This window comes from Heterocephalus glaber, unplaced genomic scaffold (assembly GCF_053883595.1).
Source record: "Heterocephalus glaber isolate CG9 unplaced genomic scaffold, H.glaber_assembly_v1.0 deba00001666, whole genome shotgun sequence".
Taxonomy (NCBI): domain Eukaryota; kingdom Metazoa; phylum Chordata; class Mammalia; order Rodentia; family Bathyergidae; genus Heterocephalus; species Heterocephalus glaber.
Window position 1 is genome coordinate 14301540 of NW_028258406.1, and position 13104 is coordinate 14314643.

The window sequence follows — 13104 nt, forward strand, 5'->3', positions numbered from 1 at the left end:
AAAGTCTTGAGTTATGACCCAGTTGCCAGCCACTTGTGCTTCCAGATAGTCTCAGGTACAGATTTAACAATTAAAGAGTTCTGGAAGGAACATTACAATATTCTTTCCTGTGTGAGGTAATTGAGAAATCCAATGTCTCTCTAAGGGCACTGAGACCTGCCTGTATACAGGAGAGAGACTTTGAAGGCTGTGTAGAGGAGCCTGAGCCTTCAATTGACCAACTTGAGTTACAACCAGACCTCGTGAACAAACTGAGTTCGTAAATCAAAGGTCCATTTACCTGTTTTTCACTATGAGCACATGAGTGCACCTTGCTCTTGCACTGTACTGCAAGTTCACCAGGGGCTGAGATCTCATCTTTGGTGTCTCATTGTTTCCCTGCAGCATGAGAGCAATGCTTTGGCCAGAGCCAAGCTTTTCCCTGATGAAAGCAAGAGAAACCTTACTTCTGTTTGTAGTGTAACTGCTGCCATCAAGTGCCCTACTAGCTTTCAACTTTCTCCTTTGAGAAAGCTGAAACTTACTCAACATCCTCCTAATTCCCAAATGAATTCAGAAAACTATGAAGAAAATAAACCATTTAGGCAGCTATAAGACCAAGGCCTAAAAGTATCAGCCAGCTTGGGTCAAGCTTCAGGACTTAATTTTGGTTGTCCATCACCAAAATAGCACTAATATGATGGCCCTAGGAGAGAGGAGATACTCAGTTTCAACCCAGTGATCAGGAAAGAAGAGCACATTAGTCTGAAATCCTATTCATGACAAAAAAAAAAAAAAGTTTCTCCAAAATAAAAATACATATTGTTTAGGCAAATGTCATTGACAGATGACATTTCCATTCTACTCTGCGTAATGCCTTCATTTCCCATTCTGGAGGATGAAATCGGCCCTCCCATCCTACAGGTTCAGAAGAAAGCTCCCCTCTGTAGGCTGAGATGCCATTTTCAGCTTTAGAAAAGAAACAAATCATATTATTGTCAAGGCTCTTACTGAGAACACTATGCTCTCAGCCCTACTGGCTTGGCCATAGTCAAAAAAACCAAACAAAGCTGTTGGCTATGAATTTCAGCATTCCAGCTTGCCTAGCTGGGTCCTCCTCCCCTCACCACTATCTCAATTCCACTTGCAATCTGAGTGCCCTAAAATTTGTTCCAGGAACAAGTTAAAATTTGTGCTCCTTTCAACTTATTGGCAATGTAAGTCTTTTTCTTTCTTTTTCATTTTTTTAAAGAAATTCTGATTGTTGAAAGATCCTAGGTAGACTGTTTCAGAGTCTAAAGCCCCTGAAGAGAAGAGGGAGATGGGATGATCAATTTGCAGAACTATAGGATATACATGAAGTGCAGTCTACTGAGAAAATACCTAATTGCCTCTCAGGGAACAGAGGCCTGGAGCCTCATGCTTGGCTCTGACACCTGTCACCATTCCTTAGCGAACTCAAGGGAGTTGTTCTACTCAATAAAGGTGTTAGGGTCCTCCAGTTAATCTCTTGCCTTAGGGCCTGTACCTAGCCCCATATTCATTATACTGTCAACTTCCTCACCTTTGAGGCAGAATAGGAATGCAATAATTGTCCCATGGAATTGGAAAAAAAACACAAGGAAAAATGTGTGTGAACAATGTTATTTAACAGTCCATTAGATGGGAAAAAAATTTGCCAGCACCTTTATTACATTTGTTTGGAACAAGTGTATACATGTGAGTTTGCATATGGGAAGAGGAGGAGTGTGGTTTTCTTTCTGAAGTTTTCTGTTGTTGTTGTTAGATTTTTCCTTGAAAAATATCATTTGCTAGAACAGTCTTTTGAGAAAAATCCAAAATAAAACCACTAGAGTCAATACAAGGTAAAAAAAAAATTGTTGAAAAAGCAACACCTTTGGAGGCAGAAATGTTGAAATTTTTTTCTCACTCCCTCCTAGAGTCTATGATTTGAAGCAAGAAAGCTTATATCCTGGAACCCACCTTTGGGAAATAGGTTAGGAACTATAATAATGCTTACTTGATGGGAATGCTCTGAATATTAAATATACAGAATATATAAAGTACACAGCAAAGCACCTGCTATGTGGTAGATGCTTAAGAATGGTAACAGCCAACATTCATTTCACTTTTATATGGTAGGCACTGGCTACTATCAGTACTTTATCCAAAAGACATCATTTAATCCTCACTACTCCCCTAAGAGGTGGACACTAAAATTATCCCCATTATACAGGAAAGCGGGGCTTAGAAGGCCTCTGCCTGAGGATCACCACTGGTCCAGGTGGAGGCAGGATTGGAATCTGGCCCATTCTACCCACCGTGCTCTATATGAAAGCTATGAGCTGATCCCATGAGCCAGATCTGACCTTGAGTATGTTTGCTTTGACTTGCTGTATTTGGTTGTTTTTTTTTTAATTTAACTTAGTGTTCAACACTTAAAAACTGGAAAATACTTTGCAATTCTAGATATTTGGCTTCTGTCTACAAGTCTGAAGCCCTGATCATTCTACTCCTGCATTCTCATCTGGCTGTGATGAGCTGATATGGAATAGCATCCATCCACGCTGGACAATCAGGAGTTTATGATGGTCTCCGTCACTCTCCAACCACACACATTCACATGTCCACCAGGTCTGACTTCTCTCTCATTGCCTTTTCATCCATCTCCCTCACCGAGATCATCATGTTATTAGACAATAACCCAATATTCATATATAATTCCTTTGTTGGGTAAATTGCCTCTGTTCACTCCTACTCCTGTTGAATTCTAGTCATTCCTGCCTGACGCAGTACTATGCTAATGAAACACTGATGTTCCTGGATTCCCTGATGCCTCCACCTGTACTGAGAAGTCTGGAAAGACCCAAACACACCTCTGACTCTGAGCACATATCATCAGTTGGGTTCATCTCTTTCCTCCATTTACATTCCTAGGAAACTATTTTAGCCTAACAAGGATTTCCTCGCCTCTGCCTTACTGCTTACTGCCTTATTGCAGTTACCTCCCACTTTGTCCTTCTAATCTACCCCATTCCCATTTAACCCATTTCACACAACAACCTCATATCTATCTTGAGGAAATCTTTCTTCATAGTCAAGATCAGCTTCTTGGCTATAAGGTCTGTGCAGAAGACACTTGCTTAGAAAGGCCTCTCACTTGATTAATGCTCTGCTATTGCATATTTAAATTTCTAACGATTTTTGATCCAAGAGCCCACCATATTATTTTGTCCTGGGGCCAATAAGCACGTAGTCAGTCTTTTTCATATTTCAATTTAAAAAGTTTTAATGAGTCCTAACCTTAGTATTTCCCAATCTGTTTTGAACAATGACACATGGAGAACATGATAATGCATGTATACTAGAGCAGGCTGCTCTACAGTCCCAGACCCAGGCAGCCATGTGGGAGAAAACAGGTGTCGTGGCAAACTGACCCTCTAGCATCACAAAGTTGCTGAGGACACCTATGAGGTGAGTGCTGGCATGCCGGAGAAAGTTCCATGAGCTCACCTCAGTGTCATTCAGCTTTATTTCAAGGTGGTCAGGCTGATACATCTCTGTGAGTTCACATATCATTCCAGTTCTGGTTTTTAGGACCTCATTAATATGATTCTGGTGCTGGGAAAAAATCACTTCCTTCTCAACGTTTCCCAGATCCTGCCCATTTTATCACAGCAATCTCCTCTACAAGACTTGCCCTGCCTATATCATCCAACACTACTTCATTCTTATATCAAATGATGAGTGATTGATCAACCTGTACAAAGTGCTGAGGCAATGTGGGGCATACAGTTGTAAGTTACACACACATGCTCCTGCCCACAGGAAGCCTCCTGAAGTTTAGAATGCAAGCAAGAGGCCCTTCAATCCAGTATAATCAGAGGTATTATAGAAGTAAGGAGAGAAAGTATTTGCTTCTTAGGGTGGCTGTAACCACTTACTACAAGCTTGATGGGTTATAATAACAGAAATTTTCTCAGTTCTGGAGGTCCAAAAAAAAAAGTTCCGAAATCAGTTGTCACTGAACCAAAATCAAGGTGTCAGCACAGCCACACTCTCTCTGGCTCTAGGAAAGTATCTTTCTTTTCCTCTTCCAGCTTCTCATGGTTCCTTGTACTGAGACAGAGACAGAGTAGCCCCATCTTTGTCTCCTTCACGTGTTCTGTTCCTCTTCTCTGTGTCTTCTGTATGTCTCTTGTAAAGACACCGTATTTAGGTCTACCTGGACAGTCCAGGATGATCTTATCTCAAGATTTTTAATTACATTCACAAAGACACTTTCCATCTGAGGTAAAATGCATGGGTTCTGGGAATTAGAATGGTGTTATGATTCTGGGGGAGGCTTCTATGAAACCTACTTAGCTGCCCCTTTATGGCAGAGGCAGCTAATCCTGCACTGGGAAATTAGGAGGCGCCTCCTTAGAGAAAACAACATTTAAACTGAGGCAAAGAGGGTGGGAAGTGAAAGTGCTTCTGGAAATAACATGTGTAAAGGCCTGGATACAAAATTAACCAAACTAGATTCCTGGAGCTAAATGAAGCTAAAAGTGTCTGGAGAAGAATGTACAAGGTAAAAAGGGTAAGAGAAGCAGCTAGAAAAGTATTAAGTGCCAAATGAAGAAAAGCCTTGTAACCACAGATAGTTACTTGGACCACTGTAATGGGGAGGCATGGGAAGGTATTAAGCAATGAAAGACATTATCAGATTTAGGAAGATTGCATGGTTGGAGTGCAGGGAATGGTTTGGGGCAGGCCAAGGCTGGAGCTAGGGATATTGGTTAGAAAACAACTACATAATCCAGGCTGTGCATTATAAGTTATAAGGATAATATGGAAGGGAAAGCTAGAGTTAAGAAATTCGAGAGGTTGAGGCAGAATCAGCAGAATGTGGCCACTGATGAGTTACCAGTGGGAAAGTCAGGATGAGGCCCAGACTTCTGACTTCTGGCTTGGGCAGGATTGCTATTGGTGAAGTGGGAACTGAGGAGGTGCAGTTTAGGTGGGCACTGAAGGGATGAGTGGGGAGTGTCCCTGGGGCAGCCAATTGGAGACTCAGTAGACATAGAATTCATATGTATGAAGCATAGAAGAGAGGGCTGGGCTGGAGATATGGATGTAGGAATGGGGAGCTTATGGATCATATGCTAAGTCATGGAGTAAATGAGCACACTCAGGGAAAGGCGGAATGAAAAGGGCACAGGGCTCAGCGACACTGAAGTGGTAGGCAGCAGACAAGCAGAAGTGACACATGGCAGAAGATGCAGAGCAGGGGTGGCTACCAATGCACTCATCCCTTGTATCTGTGGAGGCCTATTTGCAAGGCCTCTGAGGACACCAAATCCATGGATGCTCAAGTTCCTTTCAGAAAACAGTACGGTATTTGCATATAACCTCTATACAGCCTCCCATATACTATAGATCATCTCTAAATTATCCATAATACCTAATATTATGCAAAATCTATTTAAACAGTTGTTAGACTATATTTTTCAAGAATAGAATCAAGAGAAAAAAAGTACAAATGTGCAGAACACAATTTTTTCTAAACGTTTTCTTCTATCTACATTTTATTAGTATATATTTGCAGTACATAAGGCGTATATTTATCACGGGGACTTGGTACATAATACATCTTAATTCTTTTATTGTTTTTTTGGTCCACGACCCCTCTTCTCCCTCCCTGCTCCTTCCAATTCTTGACGCTCTTCCTATTTGCTCTATTTTCATCATTTTCCCTTCAATTCTTTTTTTCCCATCCCTTTACCCTCTCCTCCCTCCATCTCTTGCTCTGGATCCATTTGAAAAAGATTTCCCTACTTCCTTTTTACTTGTCTTCTATTTTGATTTTTTTCTGCCAGAAAGAAAGATAAAATTCAGGCATTTGTAGGTAAATGAACACAACTTGAGACTAGAATATTAAGAGAAATAAGTCAGACACACAAGCTTAAATACTGCACGGTTTCTGAATATTTTCAATCTGTAGTTGGTGGAATCACATAGATACAGAAGGCTGAATATATTTAGTTATGTGTGAGTTTTACCATACAATCAGAAACTCGTTGTCTGTTGTGCTATTCTTTTACTCAGTTTAAATTTTGCTGAACGATTCAAGGACAATATGATTCTACGTTATGCAGACTTGGTCTCTAACTATTTTGTATGCTGGGAAACCAAAGCAAGGACTTTGAACAGGGAATAAGCACTAAACAATTAGCTGGGTGTTAACTATCCAGAGTCTGAATGAGAAAATAGGAGAAGGGGATGTTTCCCATTTCCTCTGATCCCTTACAGAAACCCCATCATCAATTGTCACCATCAAGTAACACTCTATAAACTTTATTTTTCTTAAGTTATAATTAAGTTTCCCTAAATTAAGTAGCATCTTCTTTTGTTTTTGCTCAAGGTGTTTCCTTCTTCCTCTTAAGTACTTCTTTTCCAGCTAGTTAAGTCCTATATAAAAGCACAGTCCAATACAACATCCTGCAGCAATGAAAATGTTCTGTTACTGTGCTATCAAGATGCTAGCCACTTGCTTCCTGAACCTGGATACTACAACTGAACTTCTAATTTTAGTTCATTGAAATTTAAATATATCCATGTAGCTCTAATATACTTTAATATACTTTAAATATACTCATGTAGCTGGTGGCTATAATATTGGGCAACATAGCTATATAAACTTCTATGAACTCAAAATTCACTTCCTCAAGGAACAGTCTCTGAAATCCCCTCTGAAAATTAGGCCTAGTCTCCCTACTCTATGCTGTCTAGAACATTGTACTTTTGTTAAGCTACAAAGGATCATCATTTGGAATAATTCTGTGTGGATTTAATAGTTTAATACCCCCCCCCCAATACAATGAACTCTGGGAAGAGAACTATACCTATCTCAGTTACTACTGTGTTTCCCATATGTGGGATAGTGTGTGCTTCTGACTATATATTCAATAAGTACTAAATTGACAGAATGAATGAATGATGAAATGATTCCCTAAGATATTTTGTAGGATTACATGCCAAAGAAATGTTCATTAAATAGCCAGAGATTGCAGTTGTACAATATATGATAATGGGAGACTAATACCTGTAATCAACAGAAATTGGGACTGACAGGGAGGTACAAATTTTACATGCTCAGTTTTGGCTAGTAAAATTTGAAGTGCTGGATCTTGTACTTTATACCTTTGATCTATTGCCAACTAAAACTCTAAAGGCTTTTACAACTCATGATGATGTGGCACACTCCTTCTCTCTTGCATTCTACAGTTAATACAAAACCACTCACACTTCTCATTAACAGTTCTCACTCTTCCCTGAAAGCTAGTTATATGGCTCAGCCTCTTAAAGTTGCTCTAAATCCTGACTTTTTCACAGTATACTACTTTCTACTCACAGCTTTACATTCTCTCCATCTTCAACATATTTCCATAGCTCTTAGTCCAGTTAATTTTTAAACAATGACTATACCAGGAACTGTGACAGTTTCCCTCCAGATACTAAAGTGCATGAGTCAGCACCCTTTGGATATAGCCTTTTAATAGTTATCTTGGAATAAAACATGACCTGGTTAGATGCTCTGGCTTTACTGGAACATCTGGGGGTTCCCTGTAAGCTCCCTAACTCTTTTCAGCTCCAGTTCCATCTCAGCACTGTTACTTCCATTTGGTCCTGACAGCTGAGTAGAATCTGAGGGTTCTGTGAGCCCAGCTGAATCTAACTCTTACATCCAAGACAGGCAGAGAGCCAGGGCCCTATTCCTGTGCCCAACTTGCATTGCAAACCCAGGCAGGGAAGTTTCCAAAAGCAGTGCTCCACAATCACTTCATGTCAGAGCTCAGATCTGAGAACCAGTTATCAATCCAAATGGGGTTAGGCGAAGCTGACAGCCAGTATGGGAAACTGAATGAGCTGGGGAAGCCAAAGAGAAGGAGTGGTCAGGGGAGTCTGTCAATTCTCAAAGCCTGATGGCATTGCGGTAGGCTCTGGAGGCTTGAAAGGGAAACATAGTTAAAGGTGACAGCTGAGGAGGTGGCCATCTGTGGATGATTATGATTCAGTATGGGTGCAAGATGCATTTATCTTTACTCTGAAGCCAGCTTGTCCTACATAAGAGCATGCTCTGCTTGAAGTTAAGGGAAGGGCTTTAGTACATATCACAGTGTCTCAGGTAATGTACAGATGCCTCCCTGAACACCATTCAGGCCTTGGACAGCTTTAGGGACAGCTTGCTAATAGGTGATACCAGCAGGAGCAGCCACCTTGGGGATCCACCTCCTGAATTCTCCCCGCTCCCAGGAGCAGCAAACAGGCCTCCTATTGCCAAAAGGCCATTGGTCGTAGCATTCCACTTCACAGAACAGCCATTCACACCCAGGATTTTCCCTTTCTTTTCCTACCTTTTGCATCACTACCAACAAGTAGGAAAAGAATAACTTGGTGTTGGATCATCCACAAATAGCCTAATTTACTGCAAGAGCCACAGATAGTGCAGTATGGCCATGTTATAAAGATCTTGGGGGAAGACCAAGTGATTCCCAAAACCAAGCAGAGGTAGACAGAAAAGATGAAACTACAGTCACTAACATTGTCAGTGGATTCACATTTGGCTAGAGCCACAGCAAAGGAGCACTGAAGCTATTGAATAAATCGCTGAGCAAGTCTGAGACTTCTGTGGGCTGTACTGTCCTGCCTTCCATTTCTCCATAATTTGTCACCCTAGGAGCCACCTGTACCATTCTCTGGAGCTCACTGGTGAGCTTTATTCTACCCACTTCCAACTCAAAGGAGAAGATGCCTTTAATAAATATCATACCTTGGGTCCCTGAGGCCTTTCTGCAATCAGGCCCTATGGCCTCTGCAATGCCTAGCTGGCCCATAGTCCCCAAAGCCCAATCATAATAAGAAGCCCTCTTATCAATCCTTGAACCAGGCAGGCTGCTTGCATGGAAACTGCTCCCCTTAATCCTATTCCAAAGTCTTGTTCCTCCTCTCTCGGCCTTGAAGGCAACTGTTTCATTCAAGTTATGATTTCTGCCTTTATCCCTGACCAGATTTTTCTGCTCATCCACACCAGGCCAGAGGGAACTGGCAAATGCATCAATCTAACCAAGCTGTTCCCCTTGTTAAAACTTTTATGTGTTCCCACTGTCTTAGGGTACGATCTACTCTCCTGAGCTCAGATCCAAGGCCCTGTGTGGTTGCCCCCTGACACCCTTCTGCATCTACCTTTTGTGGGCTTCTGGCCTCACACCCCAACCCCCATGACTATGCAGTGGTTGAGACTTCCTTTGTGAGAGTCTGCATCCTGCTTTTGTCCCTGAAGCTTTTCTAGCTCCTCCCAGCACAGTGGATCTTCTAATGCACCTATGGTGAGACAAATGCAGGATTCTCTGGGCTCCTGTGTAATCATTTACTTTGCTCATTCTCAATAAGAAGATCTTAACCCCAAGGGAGCCAGAAGTGATTCTTGGCAAGAGAGACTAGAAAAAATGTTGTTCTTTTTATTACAAAGCACAAATATGCATGTAATACATAAACAAATAGTGTGTCCCTGGTATTAAAATTTCATGGGTGGGGGAGGGAGATGATAAAAGGCATACAAAAAGGCTTCTCAGAAGCTAATAATGAATAAAGGTTGAAAAATACTGATGGGATTTGTTCATACACCTTTCTTACCCACCAGATTATGAGCCTTTTGTGAATTTCCTGAGCCAATGGAGGCTCTGACACATGGAATATTTTTGAAGAAATGTTAAATATTAAAAGCTGAATGAATGCATATATGAATGAATCCTTTCAATTATCCTGAGAAGTGGTATCACTGTCCCATTGAAAAAAGATAAGGAAATGGGTGTTAAATGCCCACCCTGCCTCCCAACACTATCAGAGTTGCAGTGATTCAGTGGTTAAGTGGAAACATTTTCAATTTAGGACTTCTAGACTCCAAGTGCAATACTTTCTCCTCTTATTTTAGTATAATTGAATTTACACAAAAACATAAGAATATGTTTTCCAATTTACCTACAACATTATAGAATGTTTTGGCTAGAATATCCTAAGCCAATTTGAATAACCAAGAACAAATCTGGCAAATCAAGCCTGCGATCTTGCAGAGTAGCAAAGAAGCTTCAGCACTGTGGTGGGTTTTGGTGGGAGTGGTGGCCTTCAACCTCATGCTAAAAGGGAGAAGTGAAGGCATAATAAGGTGTAGTGATAGCCACTCACTCAGCTTATTCCCTGAACTTTTGCAATTAATCCAATTAAATCAAATTTTTAAAACTCTAGCTCTGAGCCCCTCCTATGAATTCATCTGAGCAGCACAGACTACTTTGCCTTAAAAGGTGAGGATAGTAGAATAAGAAAAGAATACACACAATTATAATACAAGCTTCAATAAGATCATAGTCATGAGACTTATGAAATTTTAAGCCAGGAGATGCACTACAATCAAGAGATAATGAGGACAGGCATGTTGTTAATAAAGATGCTGTCCTTGCTGAAAGCAAGGCAAAGTGACATCTATAAAACAGTTTTATAGGTCAATTTGTTGAAGCAGGAGGAATTGAGTAGCTCAAACGAGTGCTTTATTTTATCCAAGGTCAAAACGAGATTTGAAATCTGATTTATGAATCTGTTTGTTGGAACAAACTTTCCTTATTTTCTACTCCTGAGCTTAGAAACAGAAATGAAGTTGTGGAGAAATCCCTGCTGAGAGGTAGTCATCCTCCTAGGACATATCTTTTTCTTTTAAGCATAAACACTTTATATACACAGAAAAAGTGTGTTAACCATACATGTGAAATTCATGAATTTTCCACAAAAAGAATAAACCACCACCCAAATGAAGAAAATTCTTGGATCTCCAGAACCATCTGGTGACCCTCCCAGTCTCTATCTGCTCTCTTGAGTTACTATAGATTAGTTTTGCTTCTTTTTGAACTTTAAACAAATGAAACGATACAACAGAAATTCTGTGTCTAACTTATTTTGCTCAACAAATAATGTCTGTGAGATTTATCTAAATTGTTGAATGTATCAACTGTGAACATTCTTGTTGCTAAAAGAATTTCATTGTATAGATATACCATCTTTATAATTTTCCCATTCTACTGGTGTAAATTGGGCTTGTTTTTGCTTTGTTGTAATTATATGTAATGCTGCTATGAACATTCTTCCTACATGCCTTTTGATAAGATATGGAAATACTAGTTCATATGGTATACGTTATGTTCATTATAGTAGGTCCTACTAGATAAGATTTGAAAAGCAGTCTGCCAACTATATACTAACACTGTATCTTAATCGTATGTAAGAATTCCAAATATCCTAAATCCTCACTGACACTTGGTATCAAATGTCCTTTTCATTTTAACTATTACAGCGGCTATATTTTTTGACTTTAATTTGCATTTTCCTAGTGAGTAATGAGGTTAGAAGCATCTTTCCTATGTTTACTGAAAGATTTCTTCAGATTTCTTCTTTTGTAAACTGCTGCTACAAGTCTTTTGCAAACTGCTGCTACAAGTCTTTTGCACATTTTTATTTTGGGCTATCTATATTTTCTTTATCAGTTCGTAGATCTTTATATAGTTCAGTACAAGTCCATTTTCAGATATATAATTTGCAATGTCTTTACCTAATCCATGGCTTTTTTATCTTAATAGTGTCTTTTGATAAAGAAATTCTTATTTTTAAGATCATTTAATTTTTCAGATTTATGTTTAATATATTCTATGTATGATTTATGAAATATTTGCTTTTCCTACTATTATGAGGATTTTTGCATAATAACACTGAGTAATCTGATCTGTAAACATGAGCATATTTTCATTTATGTAGGCCTTATTCTTTTAGGTTTATTGATGCATACTTGAAATAAAATTGTACACACTCAATGTATACAATATAATGTTTTGATATATGTATACATTATGAAATAATTGCCACAATCAAGCTAGTAAATACATCACCTGTCACAGTTACTGTATGATAAGAATACTTAGAATCTACTCAAATCTATTTCATCTCAGTCATATTTTCTAATTTTTAGCATACAGATTTTATAATCATTAGGTTACACTAAACTTGGAGCAAATACTAAACGCCTATCTTCAAATTTCAAGAGAGATATATATATATAAAAAGAAAGCCTATATGTGTCATGATTTCAAGATGCTTTGATGCAATTGTAGGACATAACTGCAGAAAAATGAAAGCTGACCATTCAGCTGAATGACTGAATATTAATTCAGTAGTCTCTGCATGATGGTAGAGATTGAGAAAAGAGAGAGGCAAGCCACCAAAGGGAACTGCAATTGTTGATTGGGATGGTTTACAGAGGATGCAAGTTTTGAGACAGGATTGAGAGATGAATGGCATTTGGAGAGTAGAAGGAAGTATTCTAAGTGAAAAACAGGAATGAGCCAAACTTCTGATGTTAGAATGAATATGGCATGTTAAGGGACTCAGATGACACTGGCTGACTTAAGTGTCTACACTCTGATTCATGAGTAGGGAAAAATAAGATAAAATCTTGTGCTCAGAAACACACAAATAAAAGAAGGAGAAATTTCAAGTTCACACTGGTGATGAAGTTTGGTATCCTGGCCCATGGGAGGTAACTCAGTAAATATTTACCTATCCTTGCTTGGTGCTAACTGGCAACCATATGGCTTCCTTTAGCAAGTTCCTGATAGGAACTCCCTTACTCACACTTGAATGAGAGAGACTATTCAAGAGGATTCTAATCTGGAAACAAACTACATCATATAGAATGTGTCAACTGGAGAGCTTTTCATTGTAAGCCAGAACTCAAGGATCAGTCAAAAGAAGTGGACCCATCGCCTACCACCAAGTGTTTCCAAGAGCACTGTAGTTGTAAAACCCAACAGTAATAACTACTCACTGTACAAATCCAGCAGCAAAAGCTCCCATAAGAAATGAGGCTAGAAATGGGCTTTAAAAATCTCAAGTCTCTGACTAGGGTTTTGATGCCCTATTTTTCATCATAACTGGGGCACAGTTTTGCCAATAGCAAAGGAAAAATCAGCAGTCCTGGAGCAACTCCAAAACACATGGAGAGAAGTCCTCAGGCCTCCTGAGAGCTACAGGAATGAATAAGGC

The 13104-nt window shown here is 39.5% G+C and overlaps 1 long non-coding RNA gene across 1 annotated transcript in view; it reads right to left on the bottom strand.

The window, feature by feature from the left end:
- The window catches only part of LOC110348998 (uncharacterized), a 79704-nt gene that overhangs the window by 13543 nt on the left and 53057 nt on the right, over window positions 1–13104 (bottom strand). Inside the window, exon 3 of the long non-coding RNA XR_002394656.2 lies at window positions 1–13104. This exon is cut by the window's right edge and continues 17538 nt beyond it. This is a non-coding gene — a long non-coding RNA (uncharacterized LOC110348998).